The following is a 27,382-nucleotide window of genomic DNA, read 5'->3' as shown; positions in this document are numbered from 1 at the left end:
TAAAATGCTTTTGAACAGCATCTTATGCTGCAGAGAGGAAGAGTCAGTCAATGCGGCAGATTTTAAGAAATCACCACAGCCACCCCAACTTCATCAACTACCACCCTGATCAGTCAAGAGCCATCAACATGGAGGTAAGACCCTCCACCAGCAAAAATTCTGACTTGCTGAAGACTCGGGTGATGGTTAGTATTTTTTAGCAATATAGCTTTTTTTTTTTCTTTTTGCATGGGCAGGCCTCAGGAATCAAACCCGGGTCTCCGGCATGGCAGGTGAGAACTCTGCCTGCTGAGCCACCGTGGCCCACCCAATATAGTATTTTTAAATTAAGGAATGTTCATTAATTTTTTAGACATACCATTGCATTCTTAGTAGGCCACAGTATAGTCTAAACATAACTTTCATAAGCTCTGGCAAAACAAAAAGTTCGTGTTTCTTGCTTTATTACAATATTTGCTTTATTGTCGTGGTCTAGAACAGAACCTGCAGTATCTTCGAGGTATGCTTGTATACAAAGGTTCAATATTCTATTTGATTTATTTTGCATGTGTATGAGATTTTCTATAGAAAAAGGTTTAAAAAAGCAGTGAATCCAATATTTTGGCAGAGACACTAAAATCAAGTCATTAGCCCCCAGTTTAGACACTATCTCTATGGATATTTTAAGTTTTGATTTTCAAGTCTTTTTGGAAAAAATGAATTCTCCACATTGAATTTCTTATTGATCTTTCCATTAGCATTCCTTCAACAAACATTTGAGTCCCTACAATGCCCATCCCTCAAAGATGCGTATTATCCCTAGGAATGGGGAGTTGAGCACGTTTTCTCAGAAAATGGATTAAGGTATCGCAATTAAGTCATTTAGGGACTTCAAAGTGTATGCTTTTTGAAGAGTTTCATCTGAAATAAGGGAATTTATGGTGGGGGCGGGGAGGGCGTATCCTGAGACATGACTTGCCCCAGCTGTTGCCTTCCTTGAATTTCCTCTGTGGCGCCCCCCACCCCCCCCCACCTCAACCTACTCGCCCAAAGTACAGGGTGTGTGGTTGATTCTTTTTTGTTGTTGTTCTTCGACCTGCACAGACCCCTGTGTTCTTTACCAAAATCCAATGAGGATAGAAAGGGATTTTTGTCTTGTCAAAGCAACTTTTTTTTTTAACATTCATATGACTTCCCCTAAGAGATTTTCTGGGAATGTTAAGGAATGGTGCCTCTTCTGTTGACGTGAGCGTATAGTTCACAGCTGGTTCTGAGTTCATGGGTCTTTCCTGCCTCCAGGAAATCCACTGCCTCCACGCCCCAGACCCGGCCCTCCTGGAAATGGGCTGCGGTGTGCAGGCCTCACCCTTCTCTCTCCGTCCAGTCCTTGCATAACAACAATGTGAGTGGCAGTAGATAAGGGATATAAATGTCCAATGTGTGACCACAAAGAGTGTGGGCACAAATCAGCTACTGCTGAAGTCAGTTTCCTTAAGCCTCTGGAGATAGTCAAGAAATAGAACTGAAAGAAAGAAGAAGGAATAAAGGAAATAAAACTTGATCCATTAATCTGGCAGAATGGGCCTTATTCATTCACCACACGAAAGGGTTATATACAACTTTACTAGAGCAGGGAGAGTCACCCCATGTCACCCCAATAGAAAGAACAGTTAGCTTCACAGGGGCCTTTGCCCCTCTCTGAAACAATATGGTATAAACAGTCTGTGACAAAAGAAAGGGGAGTGCTGACAACCAATTCTTTCACTGACACATTCTGGGCCAGCAATGCCCAGAAATCCCAGGAAGTGTGTTATCAACACACTTTATCTTTTAATTTATCAGCACTTATGATTTGTGTAGTTTCATTTGGTTTGAAGCCATAATCCACTTTTTTTTTTAACATGAGCAGGCACCGGGAAACGAACCCGGGTCTTCAGGCATGGCAGGCAAGCACTCTTACCCACTGAGCCACCGTGGCCCCCATAATTCACTTTTTTAAGGTAAGATGTCTTTGAGTTTATCCTTTTTTCATCTGCTCCTCCCCCTCCCCCATTAAAATCCAATATATTTTACTAAAAATTTTTCTTTTCAAAGATGTTGAGGGAATCAGGGAAGGAAAGGATACAGGAAGTGGGGTAGAAAGAGCTAAGAAAATTGTTTAAAACCAGATCGAAAACAGTCTATCTAGCTTCCTCTTTCTTTTTTTTTTCCTCCTTGCCAACTAAACCTTTCTCTGATTACAGTAAACACCTTCTTAACAGATCAAAAGGCGTGATTTTCAATTGAATTGCTTACTCACAAAATTCATTATGGTAATGTCCCATCATATTTAGCTGAGCCGGCTCCCTCAGCAGCCTCACTTTGATCTGCTGCTGTGGCCTTGTGTCTGTTCCTGCAGTTAATCTACATTTTGTTGGCGTCAGACTTTTTCAGTAGTCATGCCAGGTTTGGGGAACAGCCTAGAAGAATTAGAAGAGCCAGCCTGGAGACAAAATTTTTTTTTCTCAAGACTTTAGAAAATATGTTTTTATATATCAGTAATGACACATGTTCGATATTCAGCTGGTCCTTACCACTCCCATCCCAATGAATACATCCCTTTTACTACCTTGCATGAAATTCTCCCCACAGTGGATCTCTTAATACTGTAACTCTCATGTCTGCAATTCAGGCTTCTAATACAAAATTATTTATTATTAATGATGCAACAATTTATGGTGTGCCAGCCTCCTAAACCTCAAAGTGTCTTACAGATGCATAATGAAGAGTGCCAGGGCATCTGACCAGTCACTAAACAGTGTCACTCTGACCTGAAAGAAGCCACCTCCAAAAATGAGTCTTTGACTGTGTGTGCTCCCCCAGGACTACTTGGGCTGGCATTAGCACCAATGGAGGAGACTGCAGACAAGTGACTGGGACTCTCTAATTGTGATGATATAACTTGACCTTTGGGAAGGCAGAGAGTTTTGATCTGATTTGTGCAAATGACTTACCTGGGGGTATCTCTGTTGTTCAGTGTCCTGCTCAATTAAACTGATGGGAAATAACTTGTTTCTTTTTACCATCTGTCTGCATGCCCCCAGGTCACCAGTTACCCAATTCAGCCACCTACATGCCTGCTTTTCAATTCTCACTCTCCTTAATCTCTCCACAGCATTTAGAAGTACTGACCACCTTCTTGAAATTCTTGAAACCTTGTCCTCTCCTGGCTTCTATGAAGCTAAACTCTCCATCCCTGTTGCCAATTAATTTATCCCAATACTTCCGAGTTTAGTCTGGTACCTCTTTCCCATTCTCCCATCATGAACAGTGTTCTCTAAGGGTGATGATGATCAAGCAAGTTCCTTGATGTGTTCTGTGCTTTATAATTCCAATGTTTCCACATTATCTCCTCTTACCTCACTGCAACCCCATATATTAGGTGGGACAACTCATCCCACTTCAGTGTTATCACTTATTTAATGTTTTGTTGATCTAGACTGTGCCCTCTGTGAGGGCAGGGACCATATTTGTCTTAGTTCAGTTAACTCAGCTCACTTGGCACATGGTAGGTGTGGAATGAATGGATGGGTATTATTTACCATACTTTAAAGGTAACTGATGCTTAGCAGGCTTTCATTCACATTCACAAAGCATAGGCTTTCAAATATTGACTAGATCTTCTGACTCCAAGTCCATTAATCTTTATATTACACTAAGTTACAAATTACAGTGCAAGATGCATTTCTCTCTGTCACATTCCATAACTGAGAGTTAGTCTTCATAAATTCATGGTAAGGGACCTCTCAAGTTTACTTACAAACGTTTCCCAGATTTGCCTGATCCCAAGAGTTTCTCGAAGTATTTGAGAACAATGCAGATTTCTGGACCCCACCCAAGTCCTACTGCATAAGAATTTCTAGAGGAAGGGTCTAGGAAGTTGGATGTTTAAATAGCTTCTCTTTTCTGTCATTCTATCCACCTGTGTTCTCTGGGGTGGCTGGACCTGGCTTCAACTTCAAAGGAGGAGATGGAAGCTGAGGGACCTGAAGGGATTCCGTTTTGGAGCAGAAATAAAGAAAGAAAGATCCAACTCTACATTTGTAGGTGATTCTAACCAATAGGGAAATTTAGGAAACACGATTATGAATGAAAGTTTCCTAAAATGTGGTCTTGGGACTGACCTTCAGCATCTCCTGGGAGCTTGTTAGAAATACAAATTCTCAGGCTGAAACCCAGATCTGTTGAATCTGAAACTCTGAATATGAGACTCAGCAGAGTGTGCTTCAAGGCCTCCAGGGAATTCTGATGCTTGGTAAAATTTGAAAAACACTCTTCTAGTCAAGGTCATCTTCTAATAATAAGCAGATGAGGCAGTACAAATTTACGGAAGGAGATAACACAAGCTCTTCTGTCACTCTGGCCAAAATGTAACAGTCGTCATTATTAGGATCCCAAATCCTTCCCACTCTCTTTTGAAGCACAGTTTTCCTTGTTCTGAACCCAATCCTTCATAGATTTGGCCTTTATATCTCCTCATAAATTAGATAGTTCAAGTTAATAGCACTTCAAAGATATTGATGATTTTCTGACAACCTTCTCCATCACATGATAACATCCAATGAAGAAAGACCATAAATGTCTTTCTTGTCTATTTGGCCACCATTTTAAACAAACATTGCTCAGCACAGGGTCCAGTACAAAGAGCTCAATAAATATATGTTAAATTAAAAAAAAAAGGAAGAAAGAACTCTTTGGTCATAGCCATGGGATCTGGTCCGAGGTCATTAGGGAAAGAAGGATTCTCAGGGTCTACACTCTCTCCAGGTCAACGTTGCTGGCTCGGATTTCCTTGTTATTGATCATCTCACACCATGCCTTTTGTTCTAGCCTGTGTCATTGATCTTACTTCCTTGCCTGCTATCCAGAATTTCAGATACTTCCATTAATGACTTTCATCTCATTTGGGTCTGATTACTTCTCCAACTTGCTCAGATTTCTGATCTCTCTCCCAAGGTGCTGATTCCCTCATTCTCTTCAGTTAATTGCTACCTACAGGTAAGAAGAGTTAGTTCTCTCCTTCTTTAACTCTGTTTCAAAGAAGAGTCCCTTTGGTCCACCATTATCCAGCTCCCTCTATGGAGAGAAAATCAGGTTCATTCATATGGATAGAATGACAGAGGAGAAACAGATTCATACCAAATTAAATCACATGCATGGGGTAGTCTGTAATGAACATGCATTAAGCACTTGGGCATGCTAAGTGCTTAATACATGTCAATAGCTATAGTAATAAGACACATCTTGAGGAAATGGCATTGTGTTTATGTCCTCCCTGCCAGGGTAGCTATTTAACATGGTTTTTTCGATGTCTGGACTCAAGCCAGTTGGTATCCAGTTTGGTCTTTGCTAAGAAGTGACAGCAGCTGCTACAGCCCACGTACCCCTTCTAATGCTGCCTGATACCCATCAGAGAGATGCAATTGTCCAGCAGATACATTTAAGAAAAGGACTAGAAATGGAGTTTCCCAGGCTGCATTTGAAAAGCTAATCCTTACATTTCTAACAACAACAAAAGAAAAATGAAGAAAAATGCAGTGTCCTGTGAGAATCAATTGAGATGGGAAATATTCAATAATTTATAACACTTCTACAGCATGTTTTCCTATAAAATTTTATACAAATTGAATCTTCATTTTTATATCAGAGAATCATCCTAGCTCATAAATTCAAGGCTACTAAATGTGTGCTTAGTTAGCTGAAAGACTGTAAAAGTAAATGAGTATTGATGGGTTAGAGCCTTCCATTGAGAAGGACATTGTTGAGGCAGTATATGAAATGGGGAGACCACTACTCTTGGCATCGGAACCTCTGTGTTCGATGACTGCCTCCCACAATTACTAGTTTCATGATATAATATGAGTCTCAAAACCTGTCTAAGCTTCAGTTGTTGCCTCCTCTGTAAAATGGAAAAAAAGAACCCTCCCCTAATACTGGCATATCAAAACCAATACTCAGGTTTTACAATAATGGTGCTGCATAGCGAAAGAAAAAGACCCAAACCCCAAATCTTAGTAGTTTGTCATAACAAACATTATATTCTCTTTCCTAAATTTTTGGTCCAGCTCTGGCTTGACTGGACTTGGTTGAGCTTGGGTTCAAGTGTGCTTAAGTGTCTCTCATTTCTGGACCTAGGTTACCCAAGACCCAGGAGTAATGTCCACATGGCTTATGCTCTTCTCATGGCAATTGGCTGCCATGCAGCAGAGCAGGTGGAATCTCATTACACCTATTAAAGTTTGGACTTAAAAGTAACACACTCACATTTCAGCCCACATTCCACTGGTCAAAGAAAGGCATATGGCTAAACCCAATGCAACGGGGTGAGGAAGCCATGACATGGTGTGGGGATGGGGGATGGGCAGTGCAGTTAGGAAGAATTGTGGACAATTATAATATGCCATGGCAGACTGAGTTGTTCTGAAAGCCATGAGATGAGCTTTTAGATGGAAGGATAATAATGGAGATTACTTTGACTTTGTTATTGTATTCATTACCTAGTGCTGCTGTAACAAATCACTGCAACTGGGTTGCTTACAAAAACAGAAATTTACTCTCTCACAGTTCTGAAGGCCAAAAGTCTGAAATCCAGGTGTTGGTAGGGCTATACTCTCTCCCAAGTGTTTAGGGGAGGATGCTTCCTTTGCTCTTCTGGCTTTTGCTAGCTCCAGGCATTATTTGGCTTGTGACAGTGAACTCCAGCCTCAGCTTTGTCTTCACATGGTTGTCTTCCCCCCATCTATGTCTGGGTCTGAATTCCCCCCTTCTTTTTAATTTTATTTATTTATTTATTTTTTTCATGGGCATGGTAGGCAAGAACTCTGCCTGCTGAGCCACCGTGGCCCACCCTGAATTTCCCCCTTCTGATAAGGGCACTAGTCATATTGTTTAGAGTGCACCCTAATCCAGTATGAACTCATCCTAACTAATTACATCTGCAAAAACTCTAAATCCAAATAAGGTCACATTTTCATTCACAACTGGGAGGGGTGGGTAGGACTTAAACATATATTTTGGGGGACACAATTTAACTCACAACAGGTGGTTAATACTCTGAATTTTTTTTGCAAGAGATTAGGAGTTTTGTGAAGAAAAAGCACTCAGGCATATCCTTCCTATAAATGTTACAGTTCTTTGCCATAATCTCAAAGCATGCATTTTAAGGAAGTGCTACATTCCAGCTAACTAAGCATGTATCTAATAGTCAAACTTATGATTTGGAAGGTACTATGTTATCAGATATGGTCAGAGCCATGAGCTTCTTGGATCTTCTCAATTCCTCACAGGAGATGCATTGGAGTGGTGGATTCTGCTGCTTCATGTAAGGAACTGCCAGGTCACAGAAGCTCAGAGTAAAGGTCTTACCAAGTATTTTTACCCCAAACCACATCACATGAAAAGCCAACAGGATTTTCTTATATAGCTGGAAAAACTGCCTTTCACAAGCTATGTCACCTGGATCAATTCTATCCTAGGTAAAACAGTGGTTAGTCATCCCACCAGTGTAGTTGTGCTGCTAATGTATGACATTGGCCAGACTGAGGGGATGTGTTATCAGCTATCTCCTGTGTGGCCAGGCCCAGGAGGGACCAGACACAGAGGGCCTGGCCAGGGCTTACTACCCACTCTCCATACACTCCTAAACTTGCAAGTACCCACAAACAGGCACAAAAGGTGTTCTCCAGGAGCAAAATTGTAAATGAATTTGGTAAATTGTGGGGAATAATTTTAGCAATAAACAGGATCATTTTTTGGACACTATATTACTATTTTAAAGACATAGAAATGCAAAAATCAAATGAAAATTTCATAACTATGGCAGACCAAGAATATGAAGAGTAAAAGACACATGGTTTCCATGGAAAAGCAAATATTTATTGTGACTGTCCAGCTGACCATGATCTCAGCCCTTCTAGAAGAACATCTGGTTCTCAGTCCAGATGTGGGATAACAAGAAGAGATAATCCACTCTTATGTAGGAGGACAGAGAGAAGAAGGAAAAAGAGAGGTTTGAAGAGAGAATTCTTCAGTGTAGGCAATATTTATTAAAAATTTCTTTCTTCACCATCTGTTACGTTCCTTGTGCTGTGCTAGATGCTAAAGACACAAACATGGTGTTCTAGTTTGCTACAGCTGCCAGAATGCAACACACCAGAGATGGATAGGCCAGTGACATCTCTGCTGGTCTTCTCTCCTGGCTTGTGAGTTCTTGTGGCTTTCCCTGGGGCGATTTCTTTCTGCATCTCCAATGTCTGGGCTGAGCTGTGAGTGCTGAGATGAAGTATGCTGAGCTACTCGGGCTGTGCTGCGTTGGGCTCTATTCTGACATCTCTCTTTGAAGCCTCCAGCTGGTTAAATTAAACATCACTCGTTGTGGAAGGCACTCCCCTTAGGTGACTGCAAATGTCATCAACCATAGATGAATTTCACATGCTCATGATTCAAGTCCACAGCAACAGAACTAGGCACCATCACCTGGCTAAATGACACCTGAACTTAACTACCATACATGGGAACAAGGTTTCTGCCTACAGTCCAGTCCATTTTGTAATCCTGTGTCCTACATGTGTATGAAATGTGGGAGATGGATGTGAAAACAATAAATACAAAACAAAATAGTATTTGAATAAAATTTACCAAAGAAATATCTGTCTTCTCCCTCAGTCATCATTATCCAAGAGGCAACTTTAAAATTGGTGGGAAGGGAGTAGTTAGAGTTAACCCTGATATTTGGATATTCTTCAGGCTAGTTTGGATCTTGGGTCAAATTGGGTTACTCTGTTTAGTGGAACTAGAAGTCCAAATGAGATTAAATTGAGCTAAATAGCTGGAAATATGCAGTGAGAATGATTTTCATTATAGGAGTGAAACCACCCCTTTCTGAGTCTTAGGTAGAACCATATCCTGTCCTGGACTTTGAGGAAGATATGAGGGTGAATATGACATGCTCCTGCCCTCAGGATGCATATGGTCTAGGAGGGTTTTTATGCAGGTATCTTATCTCCCTAACAAGCTGTCACAAGCTCTGAGGGATTAGGCTCTGTCTCACTCCTTCTTCTACTCCTCTGAGACTCTAGCAGAGCACCTAGCCTGGAAACAGACAGTCAATTAATATGAGAGATACGTGAATTGAAAGGATTTGAGGTGACAGGAGTGCAGATGGATCTGAAGAGTCTGGAATTTAGTTCCAGTCCTGGTCTGTGGTCACTTTTCAGAAATGTGTGTACTCTTTTGTGGCTCTTGTCCTTATCTTTAGATCTGCTGGAAGCATGGCCTGGGTGAAAGTGGAGGAAAGGCATTGAAATGGCTGCTCATTACTGTCAACATGATTCTCCTGTCATTTCTGTTTATCACTTTGGGTGTGGAGATGAAGGGGAAGGAAGGGAAGATAAGAAGACAGGTAGGTCGGTGCAGGAGAAATGGTTTGATGGGATTTGATCCTGTTCAAGTGTAAACAGCAAAAATGATAGAGTGGGAAAAGCATGAGGTTTGGAATAGAAGTGGCTATGATCCTAACTCAATAATTTCCTGGTTGACTAGTCTTGAGCAAGATAGTTCATCTCTCCGAACATCTATTTCCTTATCTGTGAAAGGAGTATAACGGTATTTATTTTGCTGAATTTTTGGGAGAACTCAATGATTCTCCCAACATATATATACATATGAATGTATATGGAAGTATTGAGCTCTGTGCTTGGCATGTAGTAAAAGATAAGCTAATGTTAATCTCTCTCTTTCCAACATAATAGAGGAGTTCTTCAAACCTCAAATGGAAAAGTAGAAAAATAAAGCTGATCAAATATAATGTTTCATTAGAAGTCTCGCTCTCAAAAAAGTTCAATATCAGTTATTATAGACTAGCTGTGCCCGAACCTACAAAGTCAATGATAGGTAACTACAAGTCAGAAGAAGTGTGTGTGTGTGTGTGTGCGTGCATGTGTATCCAGAAACCATTCAGAGGATTATGTAAATCAACGCACAGAAGTGGTTTTAACACTGTCTGGCTCACAGGAAAATCTCACTATTATTATCGCTGTTGTCATCATCTTCAGAAGTAGTAGCAGTGATAGTATCATTTTATTGGTTGAATTGGCCACACAAATTTCTTGCAAATAGCTGACCACTCTCATTATGGATGAATCCCAAGCTTTATAATTCAGTCTCAGATAGAGGGATAATATTGAGGAGAAAGGAACTGAGAAATGCATGGTTTGGCTATGAACACCATAGTTTCTGGAACTAGGATGCTGATCCTCTTTAAGGCTACCGGGAAAATTAAACTAATGTGAGTCATTTGTGGACCATTTCCCGGGTGCAGATATTCTAGGAGATTGCACTTGCCTTGGAAGGAGGCACTCTGGCCAGATTCCAGGAGGTTGGACAGAAAATCCCAGTCCATGGTTCAGGTTTGGGATTTAACCCTCCAACTTCTCTGGGGAGGAGGCTTTTTTTTTTTTTTAAGTGTTGGGACAAGAAAACTTAGAAAGGAGGCACAGAAGAATACTGGAAATTAAAAAGCATTGTAAGTGTCAATACTTCAAAACACCATTGTTACCAATTTTACTTCTATGACTTTGGGTCTTTCACCATCAAATAATCTGTGTGTATGTAACCCTTATTTCCTACATGTGCATGAAATATGAGAGAATGTCATTGCAAGACTCATTTTCTCACAATTGTAATTGAAGAGGGTAGATTTCCCTCTATATCTTTTACTGATGCTTGAACCAATATTAGAATCATGCCTCTTGGTAATACAAAAGTCCAGGAGTTTTTCTCTCTATCTTTTTGGGGACTGATAGCTCAGGAACTCAGATATGATTTTGAAGGACTTTTAGCTGTAAAGGAAAACAGCAAGAAAATAGGCAGATTATATTTTTATGACGAGTTCTGCACAACTGCAGTCAAAATTAAATTGACTGACATGTAGTAGTTCAGATTCCCTCTCAACCAGGGGAAAATTAACAAGGAATGGAAAAAATGAGTTGGCCTATTTATCCTCCCCATCTTACTCATCTCTACCCCTTCCCCATTTCTACCAGAATGGATATTTCTGTAACTGAAGTTTGGACAGCTAGAACTCTTTACCTGGCCTCCTAAGTTTCTTTGAGATAAAAACTTAAACCAGAGCCTCCACTCTGCAGCTCATGTGAGAATAAACGACTAAGCCAGGTTCACAAATTCCAAAGCCTTTTCAAATATATGTCATTACATAAGACCTCAGCATAGCTGATAGCTCATGTTGGATATTAAGAGATTGACGGTGCTAGTAACAGAAGGGAGTTCTTGAAGCCCTAAAGAAGTCGCCCCCTTTTTAGAAAGCATCATTCTGGGTCCCCAAAATGTCTGTAATAAGGCATCTGCCTCATCGCTTCATAGCCATATGCCCTTCATTGTGGCATTAGTGCTGACTCAGTGAAGGCCTTATGGGCATCTGGACCCATGTCCCTGAGGGAAGTGGGGCCTGTTGGGATTGTTGGATTTGATTCCACATTCACTGTAACAAATTTTCCTCTCTGGGTCTTCAGCTATTTCTTCTCTGTCAGTGACTTCACAGGTGGCCTTGGCTTCTAATAGCCATTATCAAAACATCATGATCAAAGAGACCCTTTAGCACAGACTCTGGGCCACCTGCCCAGAGAAAGCCTTCTTCAGCATCCTCCCCCTTCAATTTCCAATGCCCAGAATTTCATGTAATTTTCTATTCTTCTCTCCATTGCAAGCTCCAGGCATCAGTCTGTATTCTTAGATTTAAGTATCCAGGTCAACAGCATATACTGGCAGCCTGCCTCACAGCTGGGGCAGCTGGTGCTGAGACTTTTCTCTACTTCATGCTTTCATTTTGCATCATGCCTTCCTCTTTCCAAAGGCAGTGGCATTAAGGATCATTAGAGCAAGGCAGCTGAGAACGTGAAGTCCGGTTTATCATGAAACCAAAGACTAAATCTCCTCACTCACCAGACCTGGCACGGTTTCCGTGTGCCTGGAAAGGATGACTCCTGCTTTAAAGCAGTTGGTCCCCTGTGGCAACAGCCAGTGGCTGTTAAGATCAGATGTGCTGTGGCGTTAATGCTTTGAATTACAGAAGGCTGTTTGTGAAATGCCCTGCAGCTTTATTTTGCTCTCTTCAATGCATGAAATCTTGAAAGGTACAAGGATGGGGCTGGTATTAATAGAGTAAAACCTCAAGTAATTGCAGAGCATGGGCTGATATAGCCTCTTTGATACCAGAAGCTATGCCAGCATACGAAGAAGTGATAGAGAGACACATGGAGGCATTTAGGATGTCAGAAGGAGTGGGTTATAAAAATAAATTAGTTAAGCTAGCAACAAATGAGCTGGAAATGTAAAACAGGAATCTGAATCTCTTGGGTCAAAGGTACAGAAGGGAAGTGGATTGTTTCAAGTCGGGAGAGGGAGTAGGCTAGGTTGTAAACAAAAGAAAAGGGAAAATGGCTGAAGGGTCTGGAGGAAAGAGACCCATAAAGGGAAGAAAGACTTGAAAATAGAGAGGAAGGCCAGAGCCAGACTGTATCAGGAGGCATCAAACACATGTTGTCTATGTCCCCAAAATCTGCTGGAAAGAAGCTTCCAACAGCCACAACTTGCTCCAATGCTGGCCCATCTGGCCCATGGAAGCCTGGTGAGAAGAGCAGAGAGAATCCATTCAAAGCCCCTGCAAAGAACAGGATTCACTTGACCTTCAGACCTGGCCTTATTGACAGGGGGTTCCCTGCTTTTCTCCAAGTGTGACTGCTAATCTAATCTCAAAGGTTTCAATGAAAAAGATGCACACAAACACACAAAATACCAATGCTCACACAAAGAAACAACTCGTGGAGAGGGGAAAGCACAATTTCTTGGGATGTGTAGTAGGATTTTTTTAAAGAGATTTTTCTCACGGATTTTCCTAATTTTAACTTTCTCTCTCTCTCTCTCTCTCTCTTTTTTTTTTTTTTTTAACTATAGTAGAACCCATAAAACGGTAGTAATGGTTCATTATGTGTCCTGCAGGATTAGTTTACTTTTTTGTTTTTGTTTTTGCATGGGCAGGCACCAGGAATCAAACACAGGTCTCAGGCATGGCAGGCGAGAATTCTGCCCCTGAGCCACCGGGGCCCGCCCTGGATCCATTTCCTTTTTTTTTTTCATGGGCAGGCACCAGCAATCGAACCCAGGCCTCCGGCATGGCAGGCAAGAACTCTGCCTGCTGAGCCAATGTGGCCCGGATCCATTTACTTTTGATAGTACATCAATAGCTATAGATTCTACCATTCAGAAATTTTCTAAATACATTGGAGGCAGTAGGGTTCAGATCTGACCCTCCCCGACATCTCCCCTTAGCTTTTGCTTCCTCCTCCTTCCCTTGCTGTGATCTGAGCTTACTTTCTGGAGCTTTTGTGCTGCAGTTATAAATGGAAGCTTTAAACGTGCAGGCATGGTTAAGTGGCATGCTGACTGAAAGTCGTTCACCCCTGTCAGTCCATTAGTCATCATGGTCAAGTGCTGGAGAGAAGATTCTTTTCACTTGGGGGAGGGTTTGTTGGTCAGAACTTAAAAGTTTAGAATTGAATTCCTAAAAGGGGGATGAGGGGAAATATCATTTGAGAAAAAAAAGGGTGAAGAAACAAGAGTGGAGGGTACTTCAGTTTTCTTTGTCCCGGGAGCAGACAGAAACTGTGGTTAGTAGCATTTTAATTCACGCACTCCAATACTACATTGCTCTATTCATAAAGCTTTGTATTTTGTTTTCATTGATTTGGTATTATAAGTCAAGTTCATTCATTCAACAAATGCTTGTTGAATGCCTATGTATGAGCCATGATGACAAGGTAAATTTTGTATTATGAGCTTTCTTAAAAAATAAGTCTCTTATTTTGTTAGTAAGGGCAATCCTATGGTTGGATGTAGATGTTTAGATGAATACAGACAGAAGATAATTCTCCAGAACAATGTACATAGCCTCATAGGACTCCAGATTTGTCAAGGACATATACAGCCATTTCCCTGCTTTCCCATCTGATACATGAGCTCACTTTAGCACCCTATTAAATATTCCTTGTTCATTCTCTCAGAAAAGAAGGAGCCTTCTGTTAGGAGGATTTCACTGTCTCTCAATACCACTACCTTCCTTTTTACGATAACTCAGATTGTTACAGAATTCCTTCTCCTATTGAACAAAATGTATCTCTCTACGACTTTCTCTAACGGGTCCCTTTTTTGTCCACCAGAGCTATCCAGAATGTCTGACCATTTTCCCACATGGCAGCTATTCCCTCACTGGAAAATAATCCTCATGTACTTCCTACCAGTGGGTCTCTTCTCTAGACTTAACATGCTAAACTCATTTAAACATTCCTCCTACGATCCTGTTTAACTCCCTTTGCCAGCCTTCATGATCTATAGTACCAGTGTTCTTCTAAAGAGTATGGTACCAAGACCTGCGTGACATATTCCAAGCATGGTTTCTGATCAGCTTAGCCTAGCATAGGACCATCAGTCCCTTTACTGTTCCTTTATTAATGCAGACTAAGCGAGCATTCGCTCTTCAGGATGCCTTATCACCTCAGTGGCTTGTACTAAGCCTGCAGAAAATAATGGTCCTCAGGGTGGTCATCTCACTCATGCTGCCCTCCAACCACCTCTCTGCCATCTGTACACTTTCACTGGCTTCCTGGACCCAAACACAGGCATTGCTCTTATTGCTATGAAGCTATCCAGTTAAAACAAACACATCCTTCTTGCCTGTTGAGATGGTGTGGGGCATTCTTTTTCATTGAACGCAATAAAGATCTCCCCCAATCAATTCATTTTCTGTTCTCTTATTTATATCCTTGGGTAAGTTAATATAACTGTTGAATAGGACAAGATTTCAGGAGTAACTTCTTTGTGAGGACCCCCAAACTATCACTAAAAATAACACAAAGACCTCTCTTCATTCTGGACTTTTACCAGTCCCATAGTGGGTGTATGAGTCAACACTGACTTGATGTCAAAGTAATCTGACAAAAAGCAGTGCAGCTGTTTTATCTTGGCAATCCAGTTCGTGGTAAATTGTACCTTAACCTAATTATCACAGTGTATATCAAATCTTTAAAATATGGATTAGGATTCCTTGAAAAATATTGGTGAAATTTCCCAGGATTAAAAAAAATTATTGGTTCCAATGTTGATTGGAACTCTGATTTTAAAGTTATTTCCAGGTATGACCTCTTCCAAATTTTAGCCTATCATTTCAAACTAACTGCTGGACATCATACAATTTTCTATTTTGTATTATACACACTTGTGAATATGCTATCTTTTCCTTGTGACACTATAAGTTTCTTCTTTTCCTTATGACACTATAAGTTTCTTGGAGACAGGCATTGAATGCCATTCATCTTTGCATTGCATGGAGAATCTAGTATAGTTCTTTAAACATTTATTTGAATAATAAGTGATTGATGAATGATTAAATAACTGAACTAATATGAATACAGAATATTATTATCAGCTTCAAACAAGAATTTTAGGACTGTGTAGTGCTTTGAGGTTCTAAGACAAAACCACAATCTCATAAGTATACATGTTTCTTCCAGATTTAAAGCATTTCCCTCAGCTTCAGTATCTCTGAATATGAAGTGTTTGCCTTTAAAATAGCCCAAAGCTTCTCATTCGATATAACAAACTTTTTTCTTACTATATCCTCCCCAGAATCAGTAGGCTTTCCATCTAACTGCCAGAGACTGTCAGTGTCTCCCAATCTGGAGTAATTATCTTGACAAGGTCAATTAGTATTTAAAAAAATGACACAGTCAGTTGGCTGCTGATTGTCCTTTTACTCCGGTTTCTCAGCAGAATACTCCTGGCATCAATTGGCGTGGGAGGTGCATTGCACCAGACGAAAAAAAATGTTCTATATAGATGCCAAAAGAAGTGTCCTTCAGGCAGAGAAAGACAGAAAACAGTTTATAGGCACCCTGGGATGCACAAAAGCTCGGGGCCGATCACCATGTGACTACACAATATCCTGAGATGTCTGAGAATTTTCCCCCATTGCAGCTTAACCACCTGAGGAGTTGCTCAGGTGCCAAGTTGGAAGTGAACAGTCATGAGAATTCTGTGAAAATGGGTGTGAGGTGGGGGTGGGCGATCTTCTGAGCAGAAGACTTTCAGAAAACCGTCACCAAGAGAACAGCTTTCCTGCCGATGGAAATCAGATCGAGCTTCAGTCAAACAGTAAATCCTCGCCTAGTTTGGTTTTGTTTTCCCATATCATAAAACTCCTAAGGGTTTGCTAAGCTTGTCTATGCAATATGCTGTTTCTTGTGGTGCCTTTTCCTGCAAGCAACTGCTATTTAGACAATTTGTAGTAATATTTTATCCTTCATGTTTTTTTTTCTCAATAACATCTAGAATAAATTGTATGCTTTTCAGATCAATGTTTCAGTTGTTAGTGGAACATTTTTATGTCCACAGGATGTTCAAGGTGGTTGCCCTTCCCATTTAGTTTTAAGGATATGAATCAAAGATAAGAAGGATTCCTTGGGCCACTAAATAGGGGGTGGGAGTTTATGGGAGAGAATTAAAGGGATTGCAAATAAAACCAGATTGGGGCAATATCCTTTTCTAGTACTTTTCTTCAGGGTGCAGTATTTTCTCATCATGTGGATTCTCCTCTCCTTTAAGCCCCTTGAAAGACAGAGCAAGTCCAGAGTGGGGCGGAGGGGAAGGGAATATTCGAGAATCCTGTCTCCAAGAGGGGAGTCCTGCCGTGGGCAGCACCTGCTCCGAACACTGCAGGAGCCCCTGCTTCCCACCTTCTGATTCAACAGATCCAGATGTCTGATGGACAGGACACAGCACAGTCAGTTTCACCTGCCTCTGGTACAGACAATGAGGTTATAGGGCACTGGGTGACCACTAGAGAGCTGGTCATTTTCCTCGAGTGTCTTATTAATTCTGAAGGACGCAGCAGAGGTGGGGTGGCTACGAAAACAGATTTCACAGGATTTGGTCCCGGTGACACTAGCCACATAACATGAATAACACATATCACAGACCTATCAGAAGGAAGATTAAACTTCCCTCAACTCTGATAAACACCACAAGGGAAAAATTAGGTCCTCAAGGTAACTTTCAATACAGATCGAAAGGCTGACCTGACAAAGAGCCACCTAAAATCTTGTTTGCTGTTGCTTCTCTCCAGGGTCCTGGGATGATTTGTGACGCAAACTTGGAAAGAATCCTAAGCTATTTCCTTCAGATTTATTCTTTCCACATGTGAAACACAATAATTAAAACACCTCGTCCGCTCTTGGAGCTGGAGTTTAAAAAAAAAAAATGCCAAGGAATTGCTGATTGAACCCATATTCCCCCACTAATTGAATTTAACGTCAAAAATTATTTACGATAATAAACAATGATTTTGCATACAAATGGGTTTTTGCAAGTGGATTTTTTATTTATGTTTGGTAGTAAATCACCATATATCTATCATCCTCATCTTTATTATTCAAGATCAGCTCCACAAAACTTGAGGGCAAGAGGTCTCATGCATGTTTTAATTCACTTAAAAGATATATTTCTGTTAGACTACAAAGTGCTAGAAAAAAGGGGGTTCAGTACCCAAGTGCCTTTGGACAGACACTTGTCATGGTCATTAGGCTAAATTAACAAGGATCTTATAATTATGGCAGTATGGGATAACTCCAATGAACTCAAGTTTCTGATATGGTGTTGCCAGGTTTATCGAAGTAAAATAATGTGAACATATAAATTCCATGTGAGGACGTATCTAACAATCCCCCTGTTTGAAAATCCTGTATCTGATATGGACAGTGAGCAATGTCTTTTGGGAGACCATGATCAACCTCCATGATACCAATTATGAAAAGTTGCCTTTTTTTAAGTATCCCAAAGAACTCTAATTTCACTTTAACAACTCGAGAATATCCTCACAGGACACTTATCCAAATCCCTCTTGAATCAATATATATTTTCAACTTGCTTCACTTCCTGAAAACTGTCCCAGCAAGGGTATCTTTGGGAAAACCACCACCTAGAACCTCAGGCTCTACAGTGCAGGCAATAGGAGAACAGAGACTGTGTCTTTCTTATTCATCTTTATTCCCCAGTGCTCCACCCAGAGTTTGTAAATTCTCAAAAAATACTTGTTGAAAAAAAAAGTCTGCATTTTATCTTATTGAATAAAATCTCACCAGAGGGATTGCGAAAACCTACTCACTGGACTTTATCTGTAGCTCCAGGACCTCTCACTGTAGGGAGCTTCTTTCTTAACACCACTTCTGCCCCCCAACCCACACACACACGCACACACACATTGTGACTGTGATCGGTTGAAACTGTTGTTAGATACTTGTCACCTTAGAATAAAGTCTTAACTTCTCACAAAGGCCTCTTCAGCCTGTCTCCTCCTGTAGCCCATTCCCTACACACCTGCCCAGGTCACCTGCACAGCCTCATTTTCCATTGAATTCTGACCCTGTCAATGATCAGCCACTCCATGCAAGTCGCCTTCCCAGCTGTGTGTTGGTGCCCTTGTCCACACTCTTCCATTGTCCCCACAATACCCTCCCTTCCCAACAGCTCCCTGGAATGCCTGGGACACTACTTCCCGTCCCTTCCAGATCTAACTCAGGTGTTACCTCCTCACAAGCTCTCCCAGACTGAGTCACCTGGGCATCCTATAGGTGCCTCCTTCCAGAAGGTATCTAATGTGCTTCTCTCCACCCAAGGAACAGTGCAGGCCCCACTGATGATAGAGCCTCATGGTACCTCTGCGCCCTGGGAGGCTGAGTCTCCCTCCACCTTGCCCACTTACGTGGCAGATGGTGTGGGCTATGGGTGAAAGTCAGGAGGCCCATCCTAGTGAGTAACCTCACATGTGACCTCTGCCCATTACATGGCCTCACCAGACCTCCTCTGTGAAATATCCACACCTTCCTCAGTGGGCTGTGAAATGGATTCAATGAGTTTATATATATAACATGCTTAATCAGTGCCTAAGATGTAATAAATGCTCAATCAGTGGTAACTAGCATTATGTTTAGAAGCTTTGGGCAGACATGGTTTCATCACTTAGCAAAACAGGCCAATGCTGCAAACCAAGGCAGGAAAAACCTACTAGCATGTCTTTTGACAAGAAGAGAAAACATTTCCTTATATAAAAACATAATTTTGCTTAAGTCCAGACGTTATGACCTTTTGAAATGCATTATTGTCAATCTACTTAACACACAAATTTAATTTCTGATCTCCAGACATGATAGAAAGGAAGCCATGCTTATTTCAATTGTAAAGATTTGGGGCATAGTATTCAAATAATTTAATCAGTTGGAAAAATAGAACTGTTTCCTGAAAAAAAAAACTTTTAAAATTGCTTTTAAAGCAACAAATATACTAATATACAAACAATATTTCCATTTGTTAAGTATCTGTTAAAGCCAAACTAGTGATAACTGAACTAACCATTCTCCTTCAAGGAAATGGGGATTTCTCATGAGCCCTTTCCTTCCTTTCTAATCATGTTTCTCTGTTCCTGGAAAGGAATCATCCATCTTTCCTTTGGGGGCTTGAAGCTGAGATTGGTGATCCTGCTCTTTGCTAGTTCTTTCTGGGCAAGTAAAGTAAGGGCAAGGTCTCATAGCAGAATGATTGAGAGCCTTTTCAGAATCCTCCTTTCTGCTTTGAATATGCATATTCTAATTGCTTTATAAATCCTTTTCCTGGGCTGGCCTTTATTTTGACTAAAGCACAGAGAAATGTCTTTGCCCTCTTCTCTGGTTCACCTGGATCCATGTTGTGAAGTTTCCCTGGGTAGGTTCTGTGATTCTTCAGGCCCTTCAGTTCTTGCTTGAGGACTGTCCCCACATGGCCCCCTCCACACCCAGCACCATTCTTCACATCAGGACAAGAAACCTGGAGCTCGGGGAGCCAGAACAGACGGCAGGGCCCCGTGGGGTTTGCTGCGCCGTGGAGCTCTCTTAAACCAGCTGATCTGGAAAGTGTTTTCATGTTGCTGTTAATCCCAAACTTCCTTGGCTTAGGTATCATTTGTTTATTAAGCAGCTTCTTCACCGTCTTCACAATCTCACCAGGGTTGATATACACCGAAAGCCTTGTAGTCGGCATACAGTGACTCCGCAGCTCTCTGTCTAGGGATTTATCCTAGGAAAGGAATCAAGGATGTTATCCAAGATTTCACTTAGTGGGAAGTGAAAGCCAATCATGATGATTTTTAGAGCAACACTGGAAATAGTTTGAATGTGTGCCAGGAGGGAATTAGTTAAATTACGGTCTGAATATATAGGAGAATACCCTGCAGTATGTGCAATACTGTAGAAAAGAATTTTATGGCATAAAAAATGTTTGTTAAATTAAGTGAAAAGCAATGTGACTATGTGAGCGTGAAAACCTTGTGTCTGAGGCTCCTTCTATCTACAATATTGACAGATGAATAGAAAAATATGGATTAAAGATAAATAAATAATAGGGGGACAAATGTTAAAATAAATTGAGTAGATTGAAATACTAGTGAACAATGAAAAGGAGTGGTAAGAGGTATAGAAAAAAATAGGGAGAACAAAGGTTAAAATATATTGAATAGATGGAAATACTAGTGGTCAATGAGAGGGAGGAGTAAGGGGTATGGTATGTATGAGTTTTTTTCTTTTTATCTCTTTTTCTGGAGTGATGCAAATGTTCTAAAAAATGATCATGTTGATGAATATACTACTATGTGATCATATGGTGAGTCACTGATCGTACACCATGCATGGAATGTTTGTATGTTATAAATGTTCATGTTTGTATCTTGTTTTGGTTTGATAATAAAAAATAAATTGAATAAAAGAATAAATTAAGTGAGAAAATAGATTACAAAATAGTATGATTTAAAAAAGCAAGTCGCAGAAGACTGGTGTCTTCAACCTGATGTCATTAGGGAGGTAACTATAAGTATAATCTCAAGGCAATTATCAACTTAATAGTCAAAATAGTGGTTTCTTCCTCGGGGGGAAAGGCTGGGGGTTGGGAGAGGGGAAACCATAGAGCTAGAAGCAAAGGCTTCTGTTCTTAAATTGGTGGATAGGTTCATATGATTTTTCATTTTACCTCAGAACTTGCATGTATATTATATGTATTATTTTGTATGTATCAAATATTTCCAATAAAACCGTAAGAAAAAAAAAAACTGTAGGTGCACTATACCCTCATTTTCAGGGCCACCACATACAGTTGTACAGTTGTCCCCTGCCAGGGGCAAATGGGGAATTCCTTGGCAAGAAAAATTTCAGGTCCTTGACAATGGTAGCCTTCTTCTAATTTACGTAAAAGAACTCTCCCCACTACCAAGCCCCTACGTCTGCCCAGAGGGATCATCTTTTCTACTTTAACTCCAAAATTGGGAGCACCATTTTATTATTTGCATATAGGTGCTATATGTGCTGGAAAGGTCCCCGTGTGTATGTGTGGGGGGTGTGTGTATTCAGTGATTATTCCTGAATGGTGGGATTCTAGTTCTAAAATTATTGCTTACTTTTATCTTTTACATTTTCACTTACCACATTCCATTTTTATAATGAAAAATATATAGCTTTAAAATATATATACATATTTTTTGGGGGGTAAGGTGTTTCCTTTCTTTTAGGTTAACCCTAAAAATACACATTCAAATATGACTGAAATCCATCAGAAATTTCCATATCTGAGCTAACTTCTTGGTTTTTAACTTTGCTATTTTCCACCAGCTCCCAAACTTCTGACGGAACTCCTTCAGCACTGTTCATCCTGTCTCGGTAAAAGACAGCAAATCTTCCCACAGTCAGCACCTATCTTTTGAAACATTCCATACATCACCCTTTGCACTGTGGACATTTAAGAAATGCTGTTACTCTTAAATGTTTGTCGGTACATTGTGCCCCAGCCCAGAAAAATGTCAATGAAGACAACACAAATTTTGCACATGGAAAATGGGCAGTGAGGTAGAGGAAGCGACTCACAGGGCTAGGAGGGAACTTTTTAAAAGTCAGCTGCATGGTTAATTTAATCTGCAGTCTCTGGGTTATTCATAGGTATGTGTAAGTATCAAGGGCATGCAGAATCTAATAAATCTGGCTGTTACTTCCCAAAATAAAAATGGTTTTATTGTTTCTTTTGCAGATTTAAAAAAGTAATATATATGTGGTTAAAATTTTAATAAAATATAGAAATAAATTAAAAAGAAAGTAAAAATCACCTATAATTTTCCCTCCAATGCATATGACTACTGCTATGGTTTTCCTACCTACTATTTATTGATAACTTTTCTATGAGTCAGTCATTATGCTAAGCACTTTTATGAACCCTATATCTTAAAATCCTCACAACATCCCTGTGGAGTATTACCCACCTAAGGTATAAATAAGACTGATCCCCCAGAAAACTACGGCTCAAGAACTAAAGTAATGTGCTTGGGGTTACAATGTGCTGGGTCAGACGTGCTACCAGGATCAAAGCATCTGTGTGTGACTCTACAGTCCATTATGACTATGATGAATTCTCTTCCATATAGGAAATACACATATACAAAATATGTATTCATATAAATACATATTTTAGTAATACAGAAATCAGCCATATGTAGTGGGTTGAATTGTGGTCCCCAAAAGATATGTCCATCCAGGTCCTCCGAATGTGCCATTTGGAATAAGGGTATATATAATACATATAATTAAGATAAGATCTCAAGAGGAGATCATCCTGGATTGGGTGGGCCCTAAATCCAATGTCAAGTGTCTTTGTAAGAGAAAAAAAGAAGACAGAGAGACATAGGGGAGAAGGCAGATGCTGGAGTTAAGCTAAGCTGCGCCAAGGATTACCAATTCTCACCAGAAGCTAGATGAGAAGCAGGAAATGGAGTCTCCTTCAAAGCCTCCAAAAGAAACCAACTCTCTTGGTTGATTTCAAACTTCTAGCCCCCAGAACTCTGAGAAAAAAATATTGTAAAAATAAATTTCTAGGTGGGGCGACAGTGGCTCAGTGGCAGAATTCTTGCCTGCCATGCCAGAGACCTGGGTTCGATTCCTGGTGCCTGCCCATGCAAAAATTATTAAATAAATAAAAGATAAAAAATAAATTTCTATTGTTTTAAGCCACCCAATTTCTGGTCATCTGTGACAGCAGCTCTAGGGAACTAATTAATATATATCTTACTATCCAGGTTATTTGACGTCTGCTTTTGTCACTTAACATAACACAAGGATCTTTAACTTCCCAGAATATCACAACCACAATGCAGATCCACACTAACATTCGAAATGGCTACATAGAATTCTACAGTAAGGTTTTAACAAAGTTTATCTAATCAATTCTATATTGATTTAAAGATGGGTTATTTTCAACTTTTCATTTTTCCCAGCACTAGTGTGACTAAAATTTTTGATTGAATCCCATCATGGATATTTCCCTCCAATTATTTCCTTGGGATAAATTTGTCAAAGTGAGTGGCTGGGTCAAATATGTACCCCCACATAAGGCTTTTGATACAATATTAGCAAACTGTCCTCCAGAAAAGTTGCACTGATGTACATTCCTATCAGCAGAGTATGAATAATTCAGTGGTAAGCTAATGCTTGTTCTTTGGAAACTCAGGTTTTCATAAGACAATTTTTTTAGAAAGTGGTCAGAATGGGCATGTTTAACATCAGTTTCATTCCTATGGGGTTTGTCACTATCCAGTCCCAAAGATGGAATTCGGGAACATTAAAAACAATGGTGCCATCACTAACAAGTTCAAACGCTCTAAGTCTAATGAAGCATCTTAAGTTGAAAACCAGGAGGCTTGTGCTAGCTGGGTAGTTTATTCATGGTATAACGCAGCTTCTCTGTGTCTTGAGACCTCTCTGCAAGGTGGGGTAATCCTTAGAAGAATGGGATAAGGCAGTAGCTACATAATTGGGCTCTAGAATGGGAATTGCCTGGGTTTGAGTCTGGTTTTCACCACTTAGCAGCTACAGGCTTTGGGGGGCTTTTTTTTTAAGGCTGTATGGCAGGGCCACATTTCATTATTTTATCACGTGAGTATCCTGTTATTGCATCATCATTTGTTGAATTTTTGTTTGTTTTTTTTGACCATTTGTTTTGCCTGTTTTTTGGGGGGAAGTGCATGGACTGGGAATTGAACCTGGGTTTCCCTCATGGCAGTTGAGAATCCTACCACTGAATTACTCTTGCACCCTCCAGTTACATGCTTTTGGAAACATTACCTGTGCTCTCCTTTGAGAGTCCATTGAGACACTCACCATAAGATCCCACTTCTTCACATATAAAATGGAAATCATAGATAAAATTCGTACATCATGAGTTGAGAAACTCATAGGAGATCAACTCCATAAAGTACTCAATAAGAACCTGACAGGACAACAGCCTGAAATGAAAACCTTCATCATCATCATCATTATTATTAGACTCTGAGTCTTGCCATAAATGTGGCCTGTTAGTACAATTGATTTAGTTCCATGCCCAGGAGGCCAAGGTCAAGGGTTCAATCTTAGCTAAGCTGATTCTCTTCCATAGCCACAGATTGTGCCCTAGCCCTTGCCAGCTGTCTCCCAGGCAGCTTGTTGACTGCATGATTAAATCATCAAACCCCTTCATTATAGTCATCCAAGAGGAGGACTTGGAGAATCCGCTCCCATCTACATCAGAGGCCATTGTCTGTGAAGAGGAAAGTGGGCGTTAAGGGACCAATGGAAGGAGACCTGGTTCCTTGGAGTCAATGTCACTAGGGCAGAGCTGAGCCAATAGCCTCGTGGAGACATGTAGAACATGTAAGAGTTCTGAGAAGGAAAAAACAAACAAAAAGATGTTAGGCCTTTTTGTTGTTTCCTGCTGTCATCTCAGGTGGTTCTCTGAAGGACTGTGGGCTCCCATGATCCTTTCTGGATAGAATGAGGCCTATTGAATTGATTTTTTCCAGGTAAAGGTTAAGGAGCAAAATATAATGTGTTAATTGCTGCAATTGTAGCCAATTGATAGTTTTAGAGAGCAAAGCTGTCTGAACTCCTTTGAGAAAATTTGCGTTGGAAACCTGTCTTAGTAAATTTGCTCTCTTTAGCCTCTGGAGTAAAGTGGTTAATGGAAGAGCATAGATTTCTTTGGTTTAGAGTTTTGCTTTATGTACCCACCAGGAGAGAGCCAGTCAAGGCCAGCTTAGAAGAATTAGGGAGACGTTTCCATTGATTTTCCCAAGCATAGAAACCTCAGTGACCTCCCACATGTCTACTACTGTAGGCAGAAATTTCTCTCTTTTCCCCCATCTCTTATGAGATTGTTTTCTTACATACTCACCTATGAAAAATAACACTAACACAGACTGCTGAAAAAATCTCACAAGTAAGCAAGATTATAAAAAGCAGGGTTAATTTTTGCTCTAAATCTTCATTGGGAGCAGCCATATGAGATATCCAGATACACTCATTCTACCACTTTAGCAGGAATGCTTTTGAGGAATTTATAAACGACATCAGTCAATATCTTCTAGGTAAAGGATCTATAGGAGAAAATTCTCTCGTATATGAGTGCCAAGAAAACTTTTGCTTCCCTCAAGAAATTGCGTTTTCCTTATGAACAATATAAATCATATTTTCCTCTTTGCTTTGGTTAGCTGGAAGCTCGGAGTTCAATTTGCAGATTTTAGCTATTGTGTAGAAAACTATGGCTATTTAGTATTTTCACTTTTCTCCTGTCCTCTTTTCCCAGTCTATCTATATATTCCCTTCTCTACATTTATTTGTTTTATTGTTTATGCTTTGTTTTGCTGTAAGTGTTTTTAAGGGAAACCTCATGCATAGGTTAGAGTGAAGTAGAATATAATTACTTTTGGAGATAGCATTCCATAATAGCAAAAACATTGGCATTGGAGTCAAAGTAGCTGTTTTCAAGTTTCTGCTTGTAATTTTACCAATTTTTCACCTTGGACATATGATTTAACTCATTTTTCTCAGTTACCTTATCCATCAAATTTCTAATCAATACCATTAACCTCTTTTGAGCATACAATATTATATTATATCAATGGCAGATAAGAACTAACTATTATATGAACTTATGAACTAATAGATGTTAAAGTACTTTGTAAACCATAGTAATAATAGTAATGATACATCAAAGTTGACGTATGCTCAATCTGACATTATATACTCCTGGACAAGGCACTTTTGAAATTGAAAGAATCAACTAGTTTCATTTAAAACTAATGAAGTAGAAGATGGTTTTAGCAAAGCATCCAGTGTTACCTGGAGCTTAGGCTAAGCAATCTACAGAAACAGTCCATCAGAAGTTGAAATATTCAAAGACAGACAATCTTCCTTTATGATCAAGATGAGCCCTTATTTCTGAGCTTCCCACTGCTCATTCCATCATGCTAATCTTGTCATCTCCTGAAACCTGGTAAGTAGGACCAAATGGTCCAAGACAGCCTAAAGTGGAAAAAACACGAGCTATCTTTTCTAAAACACAATTCTGCCATGTGCCTGCATAAAGCCCTTTAATGACCACCAAGCACCTTTATAATAAAGTCCAATTCCTTATCGGGTCCCTTCAGCACCTTGCCCCTCCCTCTACCTCTCCAGCCTTATCTTCTTTCTCTCCCGCATGTAGCCAGAACTTTAATCATTCTAGGACTCTAAATATACAGGGCTTTACCTAACTCTGTGCCTTTGTGCATGCTACTCCTTCTCCCTGATATGACCTCCCCTAGTTGGCTTATATTCTCCTGCACTGGGACCTGCCATGACTCCCTCAGGCTTAATGACATATCCCTCTTTCCACTCTCTACGCAAACCTCTGTTACAACAAATCCCTCACTAGAGAGCTCTTGAGAGCAGGGACCAACTTTTCTTCATTTTTGTATTCCCAAGTACCTAGTTGTTGCTCAATTAGAATCTGTTAAATGAAGATACTGAAGACACGCTCATGGACCAGTAAAGAAGTCTACCACTAACCAACCAGGAAGTAGAGACAGGATTGAAGAGTGGTGGGGGTGGAGGGGGAGCTCAGATGGCTGAAAGACAGGAATGAAAGGGCCAGGCAAAGCCTCCCAGACTGGGAGAATCCATCACAGGCAGTGCTGTGCGGTACATGGGACAGTTTATTGTGGGCACTCCTGGACCTGAAAGTTTCCAAGAAATGGTGTTTCTTAGTTGCTAAGTTGAGAGTCTGGATCACACCTGCGATGGCCACTGTGTATGACTGAGCTCTGCATAAGTTTGTGGAGAGGGTGTGTAGAAGTGGAAACCCAGCCTGCCCGCTGCTTGCCAAGCCATTCATTCTGCTTCTGCATCTGCCCCTCGGGGGGCCTTTGTCTAATTCATGCAGATGG

Source organism: Tamandua tetradactyla, chromosome 3 (assembly GCF_023851605.1).
Source record: "Tamandua tetradactyla isolate mTamTet1 chromosome 3, mTamTet1.pri, whole genome shotgun sequence".
NCBI classification, from domain to species: domain Eukaryota; kingdom Metazoa; phylum Chordata; class Mammalia; order Pilosa; family Myrmecophagidae; genus Tamandua; species Tamandua tetradactyla.
Note: the sequence above shows the minus strand (reverse complement) of the source record.